We start from the raw sequence: 13,696 nt of genomic DNA on the forward strand, positions 1-13,696 counted from the left end.
TGTTAGCTGACTGCTTTTAAGCCTTGTTAATGTATACTACTCAAGGAATGTTTAATGCTGAAATAGAGTTTTTTTAAACTTGTTTTTCATGTTTAATGCGCCATAGTGTTTCCATACTTGTTGCTAACAGACTGCTTCTACGTCTTGTAATAGGCATTAATCACTTGAATGTTTAAGGCGGACTTAATGTTTTCAAACTTGTGGTTACTTTTAGCGGAATTACCGTTCTACTCTAGCTAGCCTCCGCGATTTAGCGGCCATTACACCTTATTAAGGTGTCGTAGCTTCTGAATACTTTAAGCGGAGCTAGTGTTAAGACACTTTTGGTTACCTCTGGCTTACTAATTGCTCGCAATCTAGCCTCTTGAATGTGTAACCGCTGCCACTGCTTATTTGTGCTTGATTGTATTTGATAGTATGATAGTGCTTGAATTCAGGAATTGCTAAGTAAGTACACTTCAGCTGTATCTAGGACTGCTTTGTAGATTACTACTGTTAAATGTTTCTTTTAAAATTATTGCATCCAAACACTGCTGCTGCTTGGTGGCAAGCTCAGTTTCAATACCTTAGTCCTTAAAGTACTGTCTTTTTTAAATGCACTACCTAAGAGTTTTACTGTAGATTAACCATATGATACACCATAACACTGCTCATCAACCTACAAATACTAGATTTTACTGTAAGATGAATGAAAGTATAATATTGTTACAACAGTGTTTGCACTATGTACCACTGCTTACTATGCTAACCTTTGTTTCCACCATTACATTTCTCTCCCTCCCTTACCTAAGTTCCTAGCTCTACAAGGACCTGAATCTCTTCTTAACCTCAAGCTCTATTGGGACCTTGTGGCCCGTCCACACTGCTTTGGCTGCACCTACCTGACTGTCTCTTCTGACATCCTCAAATTAAAGAAGGAAGAAAGTAGGTTATTAGAATCTAACCTCTTGTGCTGTAGGTCTCTAGTTTTCTGCCCTACCAGTGTCCTAAGGCTACCCTGAATCTGAGTTTCAGCTGCTCTTCCCCACCCTCCACCTCCTTCTCCTCCTCCCTTCCCCTCTTCTAGCTACCACATAAGCCTGCAACTCCGCTCTGTCTGTCCTGCCTCACTGTCACTGGTCTTTCCAGAGCTCCTGACTTGTTGGGTCTTCCTACACCTTCATCTTTTTCTCCCTATACCACCGTTGTCCACTAGGTGGCGCTCCAATCCCTCTCCCTCATTCTTCTCTTCACTTTTACTCTATCCCTGTCTCACCTCTTCATTTTATTATCTCCCTTTTCCCTTAACATCTATCCCTCTCAGCACTTCACTACCCCTCTCCAGATTTCTCCCCTGTCACTTTACTGCACTTTTCCTATTCCTGGATATCCTCCATCCTACCTAACCCTCCCCCCTACTGCTCTTACATACTTAACTAAAGCTACCTGCATCTCTGATTGTCTCCTCTCTACTCCTCATTCACTTGGGTATTCTCCCCTGCCAATCGTCTTTTGCCCTATCAACTTTCCAGTCTCTATCCCATCCTAACCTGCCTCCTAGTCCTGTGTCACTCATCCCAATACTACTTAGGGATTGCCCAGTGCTTACCTAGCTGCTGCTCGCCCACCTACCTCAGTCCCTCCCCCCTCCATGGATCCTATGATCGTATTCCACTAGGATGTTATATATACCCCCCATCTAGCACACGCCACTTCCTTTATTTCCTCTCACGCGTGTGTGTCCTCAGCAGCTGTCTGCTCCTGTCCAGCGTCCTTATTTTCCACTGGTAGGTAGAATACAGGGCTTATTTGTTTGCTAAATCCAGTAGATCTGAGGGTCTACCTGTCTCTCTTAGCCACTAGCTATGTATTTTAGTTGTATGTGTTTCTTCAGCGGAATTACCGCCATTACGCGAGCTAGCCTCCATGGTTAAACTGACTGTTTTTAGCCTTTAATGCGTAGTACGCAATGAATGTTTAATGCTTAATTAGAGATTTTTAACTTGTTAGCTGACTGCTTTTAGCCTTTTAATGCGTTGTACGTAATGAATGTTTAATGCTTAATTAGAGATTTTAAACTTGTTATTAATGCTTTTGATGTATCTTAGTTGTAAGTGTTTCTTCAGCGGAATTACCGCTATTAAGCGTGCTAGCCCCATTGTTAACTGCTTTTAGCCTTTTAATGCGTAGTACGCAATGAATGTTCAATGCTGAATCAGAGTTTTTTAAACTGGTTATTAATGCTTTTAAAGTATCTTAGTTGTATGTGTTTCTTCAGCGGAATTACCGCTATTATGCGAGCTAGCCCCATTGTTGACTGCTTCTAGCCTTTTAATGCGTAGTACGCCATGAATGCTTAATGCTGAATCAGAGTTTTTTAAACTTGTTAGTAATGCTTTAATGTATCTTAGTTGTATGTGTTTCTTCAGCGGAATTACCGCTATTATGCGAGCTAGCCCCATTGTTAGCTGACTGCTTTTAAGCCTTGTTAATGTATACTACTCAAGGAATGTTTAATGCTGAAATAGAGTTTTTTTAAACTTGTTTTTCATGTTTAATGCGGCCATAGTGTTTCCAAACTTGTTGCTAACAGACTGCTTCTACGCCTTGTAATAGGCATTAATCACTTGAATGTTTAAGGCGGACTTAATGTTTTCAAACTTGTGGTTACTTTTAGCGGAATTACCATTCTACTCTAGCTAGCCTCCGCGATTTAGCGGACGGCCATTACACCTTATTAAGGTGTCGTAGCTTCTGAATACTTTAAGCGGAGCTAGTGTTAAGACACTTTTGGTTACCTCTGGCTTACTAATTGCTCGCAATCTAGCCTCTTGAATGTGTAACCGCTGCCACTGCTTATTTGTGCTTGATTGTATTTGATAGTATGATAGTGCTTGAATTCAGGAATTGCTAAGTAAGTACACTTCAGCTGTATCTAGGACTGCTTTGTAGATTACTACTGTTAAATGTTTCTTTTAAAATTATTGCATCCAAACACTGCTGCTGCTTGGTGGCAAGCTCAGTTTCAATACCTTAGTCCTTAAAGTACTGTCTTTTTTAAATGCACTACCTAAGAGTTTTACTGTAGATTAACCATATGATACACCATAACACTGCTCATCAACCTACAAATACTAGATTTTACTGTAAGATGAATGAAAGTATAATATTGTTACAACAGTGTTTGCACTATGTACCACTGCTTACTATGCTAACCTTTGTTTCCACCATTACATTTCTCTCCCTCCCTTACCTAAGTTCCTAGCTCTACAAGGACCTGAATCTCTTCTTAACCTCAAGCTCTATTGGGACCTTGTGGCCCGTCCACACTGCTTTGGCTGCACCTACCTGACTGTCTCTTCTGACATCCTCAAATTAAAGAAGGAAGAAAGTAGGTTATTAGAATCTAACCTCTTGTGCTGTAGGTCTCTAGTTTTCTGCCCTACCAGTGTCCTAAGGCTACCCTGAATCTGAGTTTCAGCTGCTCTTCCCCACCCTCCACCTCCTTCTCCTCCTCCCTTCCCCTCTTCTAGCTACCACATAAGCCTGCAACTCCGCTCTGTCTGTCCTGCCTCACTGTCACTGGTCTTTCCAGAGCTCCTGACTTGTTGGGTCTTCCTACACCTTCATCTTTTTCTCCCTATACCACCGTTGTCCACTAGGTGGCTCCAATCCCTCTCCCTCATTCTTCTCTTCACTTTTACTCTATCCCTGTCTCACCTCTTCATTTTATTATCTCCCTTTTCCCTTAACATCTATCCCTCTCAGCACTTCACTACCCCTCTCCAGATTTCTCCCCTGTCACTTTACTGCACTTTTCCTATTCCTGGATATCCTCCATCCTACCTAACCCTCCCCCCTACTGCTCTTACATACTTAACTAAAGCTACCTGCATCTCTGATTGTCTCCTCTCTACTCCTCATTCACTTGGGTATTCTCCCCTGCCAATCGTCTTTTGCCCTATCAACTTTCCAGTCTCTATCCCATCCTAACCTGCCTCCTAGTCCTGTGTCACTCATCCCAATACTACTTAGGGATTGCCCAGTGCTTACCTAGCTGCTGCTCCGCCCACCTACCTCAGTCCCTCCCCCCTCCATGGATCCTATGATCGTATTCCACTAGGATGTTATATATACCCCCCATCTAGCACACGCCACTTCCTTTATTTCCTCTCACGCGTGTGTGTCCTCAGCAGCTGTCTGCTCCTGTCCAGCGTCCTTATTTTCCACTGGTAGGTAGAATACAGGGCTTATTTGTTTGCTAAATCCAGTAGATCTGAGGGTCTACCTGTCTCTCTTAGCCACTAGCTATGTATTTTAGTTGTATGTGTTTCTTCAGCGGAATTACCGCCATTACGCGAGCTAGCCTCCATGGTTAAACTGACTGTTTTTAGCCTTTAATGCGTAGTGCGCAATGAATGTTTAATGCTTAATTAGAGATTTTTAACTTGTTAGCTGACTGCTTTTAGCCTTTTAATGCGTTGTACGTAATGAATGTTTAATGCTTAATTAGAGATTTTTAAACTTGTTATTAATGCTTTTGATGTATCTTAGTTGTAAGTGTTTCTTCAGCGGAATTACCGCTATTAAGCGTGCTAGCCCCATTGTTAACTGCTTTTAGCCTTTTAATGCGTAGTACGCAATGAATGTTCAATGCTGAATCAGAGTTTTTTAAACTGGTTATTAATGCTTTTAAAGTATCTTAGTTGTATGTGTTTCTTCAGCGGAATTACCGCTATTATGCGAGCTAGCCCCATTGTTGACTGCTTCTAGCCTTTTAATGCGTAGTACGCCATGAATGCTTAATGCTGAATCAGAGTTTTTTAAACTTGTTAGTAATGCTTTAATGTATCTTAGTTGTATGTGTTTCTTCAGCGGAATTACCGCTATTATGCGAGCTAGCCCCATTGTTAGCTGACTGCTTTTAAGCCTTGTTAATGTATACTACTCAAGGAATGTTTAATGCTGAAATAGAGTTTTTTTAAACTTGTTTTTCATGTTTAATGCGGCCATAGTGTTTCCAAACTTGTTGCTAACAGACTGCTTCTATGCCTTGTAATAGGCATTAATCACTTGAATGTTTAAGGCGGACTTAATGTTTTCAAACTTGTGGTTACTTTTAGCGGAATTACCATTCTACTCTAGCTAGCCTCCGCGATTTAGCGGACGGCCATTACACCTTATTAAGGTGTCGTAGCTTCTGAATACTTTAAGCGGAGCTAGTGTTAAGACACTTTTGGTTACCTCTGGCTTACTAATTGCTCGCAATCTAGCCTCTTGAATGTGTAACCGCTGCCACTGCTTATTTGTGCTTGATTGTATTTGATAGTATGATAGTGCTTGAATTCAGGAATTGCTAAGTAAGTACACTTCAGCTGTATCTAGGACTGCTTTGTAGATTACTACTGTTAAATGTTTCTTTTAAAATTATTGCATCCAAACACTGCTGCTGCTTGGTGGCAAGCTCAGTTTCAATACCTTAGTCCTTAAAGTACTGTCTTTTTTAAATGCACTACCTAAGAGTTTTACTGTAGATTAACCATATGATACACCATAACACTGCTCATCAACCTACAAATACTAGATTTTACTGTAAGATGAATGAAAGTATAATATTGTTACAACAGTGTTTGCACTATGTACCACTGCTTACTATGCTAACCTTTGTTTCCACCATTACATTTCTCTCCCTCCCTTACCTAAGTTCCTAGCTCTACAAGGACCTGAATCTCTTCTTAACCTCAAGCTCTATTGGGACCTTGTGGCCCGTCCACACTGCTTTGGCTGCACCTACCTGACTGTCTCTTCTGACATCCTCAAATTAAAGAAGGAAGAAAGTAGGTTATTAGAATCTAACCTCTTGTGCTGTAGGTCTCTAGTTTTCTGCCCTACCAGTGTCCTAAGGCTACCCTGAATCTGAGTTTCAGCTGCTCTTCCCCACCCTCCACCTCCTTCTCCTCCTCCCTTCCCCTCTTCTAGCTACCACATAAGCCTGCAACTCCGCTCTGTCTGTCCTGCCTCACTGTCACTGGGCTTTCCAGAGCTCCTGACTAGCTGGGTCTTCCTACACCTTCACCTTTTTCTCCCTATACCACCGTTGTCCAGTAGGTGGAGCTCCAATCCCTCTCCCTCATTCTTCTCTTCACTTTTACTCTATCCCTGTCTCACCTCTTCATTTTATTATCTCCCTTTTCCCTTAACATCTATCCCTCTCAGCACTTCACTACCCCTCTCCAGATTTCTCCCCTGTCACTTTACTGCACTTTTCCTATTCCTGGATATCCTCCATCCTACCTAACCCTCCCCCCTACTGCTCTTACATACTTAACTAAAGCTACCTGCATCTCTGATTGTCTCCTCTCTACTCCTCATTCACTTGGGTATTCTCCCCTGCCAATCGTCTTTTGCCCTATCAACTTTCCAGTCTCTATCCCATCCTAACCTGCCTCCTAGTCCTGTGTCACTCATCCCAATACTACTTAGGGATTGCCCAGTGCTTACCTAGCTGCTGCTCCGCCCACCTACCTCAGTCCCTCCCCCCTCCATGGATCCTATGATCGTATTCCACTAGGATGTTATATATACCCCCCATCTAGCACACGCCACTTCCTTTATTTCCTCTCACGCGTGTGTGTCCTCAGCAGCTGTCTGCTCCTGTCCAGCGTCCTTATTTTCCACTGGTAGGTAGAATACAGGGCTTATTTGTTTGCTAAATCCAGTAGATCTGAGGGTCTACCTGTCTCTCTTAGCCACTAGCTATGTATTTTAGTTGTATGTGTTTCTTCAGCGGAATTACCGCCATTACGCGAGCTAGCCTCCATGGTTAAACTGACTGTTTTTAGCCTTTAATGCGTACGCAATGAATGTTTAATGCTTAATTAGAGATTTTTAACTTGTTAGCTGACTGCTTTTAGCCTTTTAATGCGTTGTACGTAATGAATGTTTAATGCTTAATTAGAGATTTTTAAACTTGTTATTAATGCTTTTGATGTATCTTAGTTGTAAGTGTTTCTTCAGCGGAATTACCGCTATTAAGCGTGCTAGCCCCATTGTTAACTGCTTTTAGCCTTTTAATGCGTGATGCAATGAATGTTCAATGCTGAATCAGAGTTTTTTAAACTGGTTATTAATGCTTTTAAAGTATCTTAGTTGTATGTGTTTCTTCAGCGGAATTACCGCTATTATGCGAGCTAGCCCCATTGTTGACTGCTTCTAGCCTTTTAATGCGTAGTACGCCATGAATGCTTAATGCTGAATCAGAGTTTTTTAAACTTGTTAGTAATGCTTTAATGTATCTTAGTTGTATGTGTTTCTTCAGCGGAATTACCGCTATTATGCGAGCTAGCCCCATTGTTAGCTGACTGCTTTTAAGCCTTGTTAATGTATAGTACTCAAGGAATGTTTAATGCTGAAATAGAGTTTTTTTTAAACTTGTTTTTCATGTTTAATGCGGCCATAGGGTTTCCAAACTTGTTGCTAACAGACTGCTTCTACGCCTTGTAATAGGCATTAATCACTTGAATGTTTAAGGCGGACTTAATGTTTTCAAACTTGTGGTTACTTTTAGCGGAATTACCGTTCTACTCTAGCTAGCCTCCGCGATTTAGCGGACGGCCATTACACCTTATTAAGGTGTCGTAGCTTCTGAATACTTTAAGCGGAGCTAGTGTTAAGACACTTTTGGTTACCTCTGGCTTACTAATTGCTCGCAATCTAGCCTCTTGAATGTGTAACCGCTGCCACTGCTTATTTGTGCTTGATTGTATTTGATAGTATGATAGTGCTTGAATTCAGGAATTGCTAAGTAAGTACACTTCAGCTGTATCTAGGACTGCTTTGTAGATTACTACTGTTAAATGTTTCTTTTAAAATTATTGCATCCAAACACTGCTGCTGCTTGGTGGCAAGCTCAGTTTCAATACCTTAGTCCTTAAAGTACTGTCTTTTTTAAATGCACTACCTAAGAGTTTTACTGTAGATTAACCATATGATACACCATAACACTGCTCATCAACCTACAAATACTAGATTTTACTGTAAGATGAATGAAAGTATAATATTGTTACAACAGTGTTTGCACTATGTACCACTGCTTACTATGCTAACCTTTGTTTCCACCATTACATTTCTCTCCCTCCCTTACCTAAGTTCCTAGCTCTACAAGGACCTGAATCTCTTCTTAACCTCAAGCTCTATTGGGACCTTGTGGCCCGTCCACACTGCTTTGGCTGCACCTACCTGACTGTCTCTTCTGACATCCTCAAATTAAAGAAGGAAGAAAGTAGGTTATTAGAATCTAACCTCTTGTGCTGTAGGTCTCTAGTTTTCTGCCCTACCAGTGTCCTAAGGCTACCCTGAATCTGAGTTTCAGCTGCTCTTCCCCACCCTCCACCTCCTTCTCCTCCTCCCTTCCCCTCTTCTAGCTACCACATAAGCCTGCAACTCCGCTCTGTCTGTCCTGCCTCACTGTCACTGGGCTTTCCAGAGCTCCTGACTAGCTGGGTCTTCCTACACCTTCACCTTTTTCTCCCTATACCACTGTTGTCCACTAGGTGGCGGTCCAATCCCTCTCCCTCATTCTTCTCTTCACTTTTACTCTATCCCTGTCTCACCTCTTCATTTTATTATCTCCCTTTTCCCTTAACATCTATCCCTCTCAGCACTTCACTACCCCTCTCCAGATTTCTCCCCTGTCACTTTACTGCACTTTTCCTATTCCTGGATATCCTCCATCCTACCTAACCCTCCCCCCTACTGCTCTTACATACTTAACTAAAGCTACCTGCATCTCTGATTGTCTCCTCTCTACTCCTCATTCACTTGGGTATTCTCCCCTGCCAATCGTCTTTTGCCCTATCAACTTTCCAGTCTCTATCCCATCCTAACCTGCCTCCTAGTCCTGTGTCACTCATCCCAATACTACTTAGGGATTGCCCAGTGCTTACCTAGCTGCTGCTCCGCCCACCTACCTCAGTCCCTCCCCCCTCCATGGATCTTATGATCGTATTCCACTAGGATGTTATATATACCCCCCATCTAGCACACGCCACTTCCTTTATTTCCTCTCATGCGTGTGTGTCCTCAGCAGCTGTCTGCTCCTGTCCAGCGTCCTTATTTTCCACTGGTAGGTAGAATACAGGGCTTATTTGTTTGCTAAATCCAGTAGATCTGAGGGTCTACCTGTCTCTCTTAGCCACTAGCTATGTATTTTAGTTGTATGTGTTTCTTCAGCGGAATTACCGCCATTACGCGAGCTAGCCTCCATGGTTAAGCTGACTGTTTTTAGCCTTTAATGCGTAGTACGCAATGAATGTTTAATGCTTAATTAGAGATTTTTAACTTGTTAGCTGACTGCTTTTAGCCTTTTAATGCGTTGTACGTAATGAATGTTTAATGCTTAATTAGAGATTTTTAAACTTGTTATTAATGCTTTTGATGTATCTTAGTTGTAAGTGTTTCTTCAGCGGAATTACCGCTATTATGCGAGCTAGCCCCATTGTTGACTGCTTCTAGCCTTTTAATGCGTAGTACGCCATGAATGCTTAATGCTGAATCAGAGTTTTTTAAAGTTGTTAGTAATGCTTTAATGTATCTTAGTTGTATGTGTTTCTTCAGCGGAATTACCGCTATTATGCGAGCTAGCCCCATTGTTAGCTGACTGCTTTTAAGCCTTGTTAATGTATAGTACTCAAGGAATGTTTAATGCTGAAATAGAGTTTTTTTTAAACTTGTTTTTCATGTTTAATGCGGCCATAGGGTTTCCAAACTTGTTGCTAACAGACTGCTTCTACGCCTTGTAATAGGCATTAATCACTTGAATGTTTAAGGCGGACTTAATGTTTTCAAACTTGTGGTTACTTTTAGCGGAATTACCGTTCTACTCTAGCTAGCCTCCGCGATTTAGCGGACGGCCATTACACCTTATTAAGGTGTCGTAGCTTCTGAATACTTTAAGCGGAGCTAGTGTTAAGACACTTTTGGTTACCTCTGGCTTACTAATTGCTCGCAATCTAGCCTCTTGAATGTGTAACCGCTGCCACTGCTTATTTGTGCTTGATTGTATTTGATAGTATGATAGTGCTTGAATTCAGGAATTGCTAAGTAAGTACACTTCAGCTGTATCTAGGACTGCTTTGTAGATTACTACTGTTAAATGTTTCTTTTAAAATTATTGCATCCAAACACTGCTGCTGCTTGGTGGCAAGCTCGGTTTCAATACCTTAGTCCTTAAAGTACTGTCTTTTTTAAATGCACTACCTAAGAGTTTTACTGTAGATTAACCATATGATACACCATAACACTGCTCATCAACCTACAAATACTAGATTTTACTGTAAGATGAATGAAAGTATAATATTGTTACAACAGTGTTTGCACTATGTACCACTGCTTACTATGCTAACCTTTGTTTCCACCATTACATTTCTCTCCCTCCCTTACCTAAGTTCCTAGCTCTACAAGGACCTGAATCTCTTCTTAACCTCAAGCTCTTTTGGGACCTTGTGGCCCGTCCACACTGCTTTGGCTGCACCTACCTGACTGTCTCTTCTGACATCCTCAAATTAAAGAAGGAAGAAAGTAGGTTATTAGAATCTAACCTCTTGTGCTGTAGGTCTCTAGTTTTCTGCCCTACCAGTGTCCTAAGGCTACCCTGAATCTGAGTTTCAGCTGCTCTTCCCCACCCTCCACCTCCTTCTCCTCCTCCCTTCCCCTCTTCTAGCTACCACATAAGCCTGCAACTCCGCTCTGTCTGTCCTGCCTCACTGTCACTGGGCTTTCCAGAGCTCCTGACTAGCTGGGTCTTCCTACACCTTCACCTTTTTCTCCCTATACCACCGTTGTCCACTAGGTGGCGCTCCAATCCCTCTCCCTCATTCTTCTCTTCACTTTTACTCTATCCCTGTCTCACCTCTTCATTTTATTATCTCCCTTTTCCCTTAACATCTATCCCTCTCAGCACTTCACTACCCCTCTCCAGATTTCTCCCCTGTCACTTTACTGCACTTTTCCTATTCCTGGATATCCTCCATCCTACCTAACCCTCCCCCCTACTGCTCTTACATACTTAACTAAAGCTACCTGCATCTCTGATTTTCTCCTCTCTACTCCTCATTCACTTGTGTGTGCCCCGCTCCGCTTCCCTACCCTACCCCCAAATCCCACCCACCCCCAGTAGTCCTACGTTTATACACACCAAGCCACACCCCTTCCTCATCCCACCTACTTGTTAACTACTCACAGCCTGCATCTAACCACACCTTTCCTCCCACACCTCTGTCACTACTTCTCTCTACTACTGGTTATTTCACCCCAAACCATTTTCAACTCCTTCCTTCCTATAGTTCTTCCTGCATTTTCTGCCTAGCCTTGCTTTTCTTTGTCCAACCACACAACAAGAAGCCCATATTACCACTCTTTTAAACATGCCTACTATATCAAAAGTCCCCACTACAAATGTCTCCCTCATATCAATCTACTTACCCATCCTTACTATCCTTACATCTGCCTACCTCCTCACCTACTATGAGAAACCCAATTTATTCCTCACAAACCTCCCTCCAAAACACACTACCACACCAAACATAGTCTACTCCCACAAACACATAAACATAACTTTCTCGCCATGTTACTTGTTACCACAATACCATCGATATAGCCATATAAAGCTACTGAACCATAACACAAAGAAATGGAAACTTCTCTCAAACATCCCACATTACCTCATATCCTCATCCATAAATCAGCTCTTAAAGGATGGGGACATACACCCTAATCCAGGCCCTACCATAGCAGTGTCACTAAATAACCACCCCACATCCGACCAAAATCCCACTGGTCTAACTAAACAAACTAACTCCCTACTAATAGCGCACCTAAATGCTCGCAGCATAAATAACAAAATCTCCCACATTCACGCTCTACTTGAAACTCACTCAATTGATATTTTCTGCCTTACAGAAACTTGGCTAAAACCAGGAATCAAAGATAACGAAATAATTCCTCCTGGTTTCAACATTCTAAGGCAGGACCGCCTAAAACGTAAGGGAGGAGGAGTAGCACTCCTCTACAAAAATGGACTCCAGATCTCCTCTATTAATGACATCCCACCCTTGCAAAATAAAGCTGAAATCCTCATCTCTAAACTGCAGATTAACCCTAAAAAATCCATCTACATAATCTGTCTCTACTTACCCCCTGGTAATAACAACATAATTATTGAAGAAATCCTTTGATGGGTGTCTACAGACTACCCACAAGAAACTATAGTACTAGGTGACTTCAATTACGACTGGAAAACCATTAATACCACTAACCCCTCCACGCACATTAATCTCCATGGCTTTACTCAAACTATCAACCAAACGACCAGAATTAACAAACCAAATAACAAAGAAAGTACCTTAGACTGGATCCTTACAAATAAAGACCCAACCTCTTACATGGTGGGCACCTTACCAGACGATCTTAGTGATCACATGCTTACCTACATAATAAGACAAAAGAATGATATCTTTATCACCCCAACATACAGAACAATTCGATCTAAGAAACATTTCAACCCCGACCTCTTCCAGAACGAACTTAAAGCTTGTGATTGGAAACCTGTTAAAAACCTTCCACTCAATGAAGCTGTAACATACTTTAACTCACAATTTCTTGCTATCCTAGATAAGCATGCGCCCCAACGATCTATTAGAATGAAATTTAAACCAGCCCCATGGCTAACACTTGAAACTAAGAATAAAATACTACAAAGAAATAAAGCTTGGCATAACTGGAGAACTAACAGAACCTCTCCTGATAGACAAATCTTCAAACAATTTAGAAATATGACAAAAAGGGCTATTCTATCTGACAAAAAGAACTACTATAGCAAGCTTCAACAAACTCACCAAAAGCAACCTCAGAAATTCTGGGCAAGCATCAATAGTCTCCTTAAACCTGGTCACTGTAGTACACCATCTCCTCATGATGCTGACCAAAACACCCCACTCCAAACTGCAAATAATTTCAATACCTACTTTACAGAGACCATCCAGTCCTTGGCAAGCCAACTGTCTTCTGACAATAGGAACCAAACGTCAAATAGTTCTATAACCCTACCAACTTTCACATTCCACCCCATCTCTACAAACTCTATCTATAAAATCCTCATAAAGCTTAAACCTTCTTCCCCCTCAGCAGACCAACTACCTGCTGAATATCTGCAAATAGCAGCAAAATCCATTGCCATTCCCATATCCATCCTACTAAATAGAACCATTAATGAAGGTATCATCCCTGATATTTGGAAAGTCTCCCATATCATCCCACTTCATAAAGGTGGAAAATCCACTGACTCTTCTAACTACAGACCAATAGCTCTTCTTTCACCCTTAGCTAAAGTCATGGAAAAATGTATTCACCATCAGTTACTTAATCACTTAATAAAATACAATATCTTGGCTACTTGCCAACATGGCTTTAGGCCATTTCACAGTACCACCACAGCCCTTCTATCCTTCACTGATAGCATTAATAAAAACCGTAATAATAGCACCCTCTCTTCTGCTCTCTTCATCGACTTGTCAAAGGCTTTTGATATGGTCAACCATCCCCTACTGATAAATACCCTAGAACTTCTGGCCCTCGACCCCCCAGCTATCCAATGGTTCAAATCTTACCTTAACAATAGGCAACAAGCAGTTGTCTGGCAAAATAAACTATCATCCCTTCT

General features: G+C 41.7%; 1 protein-coding gene across 1 annotated transcript in view; it reads right to left on the minus strand.

Moving 5' to 3' along the window:
* MMP2 (matrix metallopeptidase 2) overlaps window positions 1-13,696 on the minus strand; it is a 511,193-nt gene that overhangs the window by 318,654 nt on the left and 178,843 nt on the right. The window lies entirely within an intron of this gene.

Source organism: Protopterus annectens, chromosome 8.part1 (genome assembly GCF_019279795.1).
Source record: "Protopterus annectens isolate FY-2018-M chromosome 8.part1, PAN1.0, whole genome shotgun sequence".
NCBI lineage: Eukaryota > Metazoa > Chordata > Ceratodontiformes > Protopteridae > Protopterus > Protopterus annectens.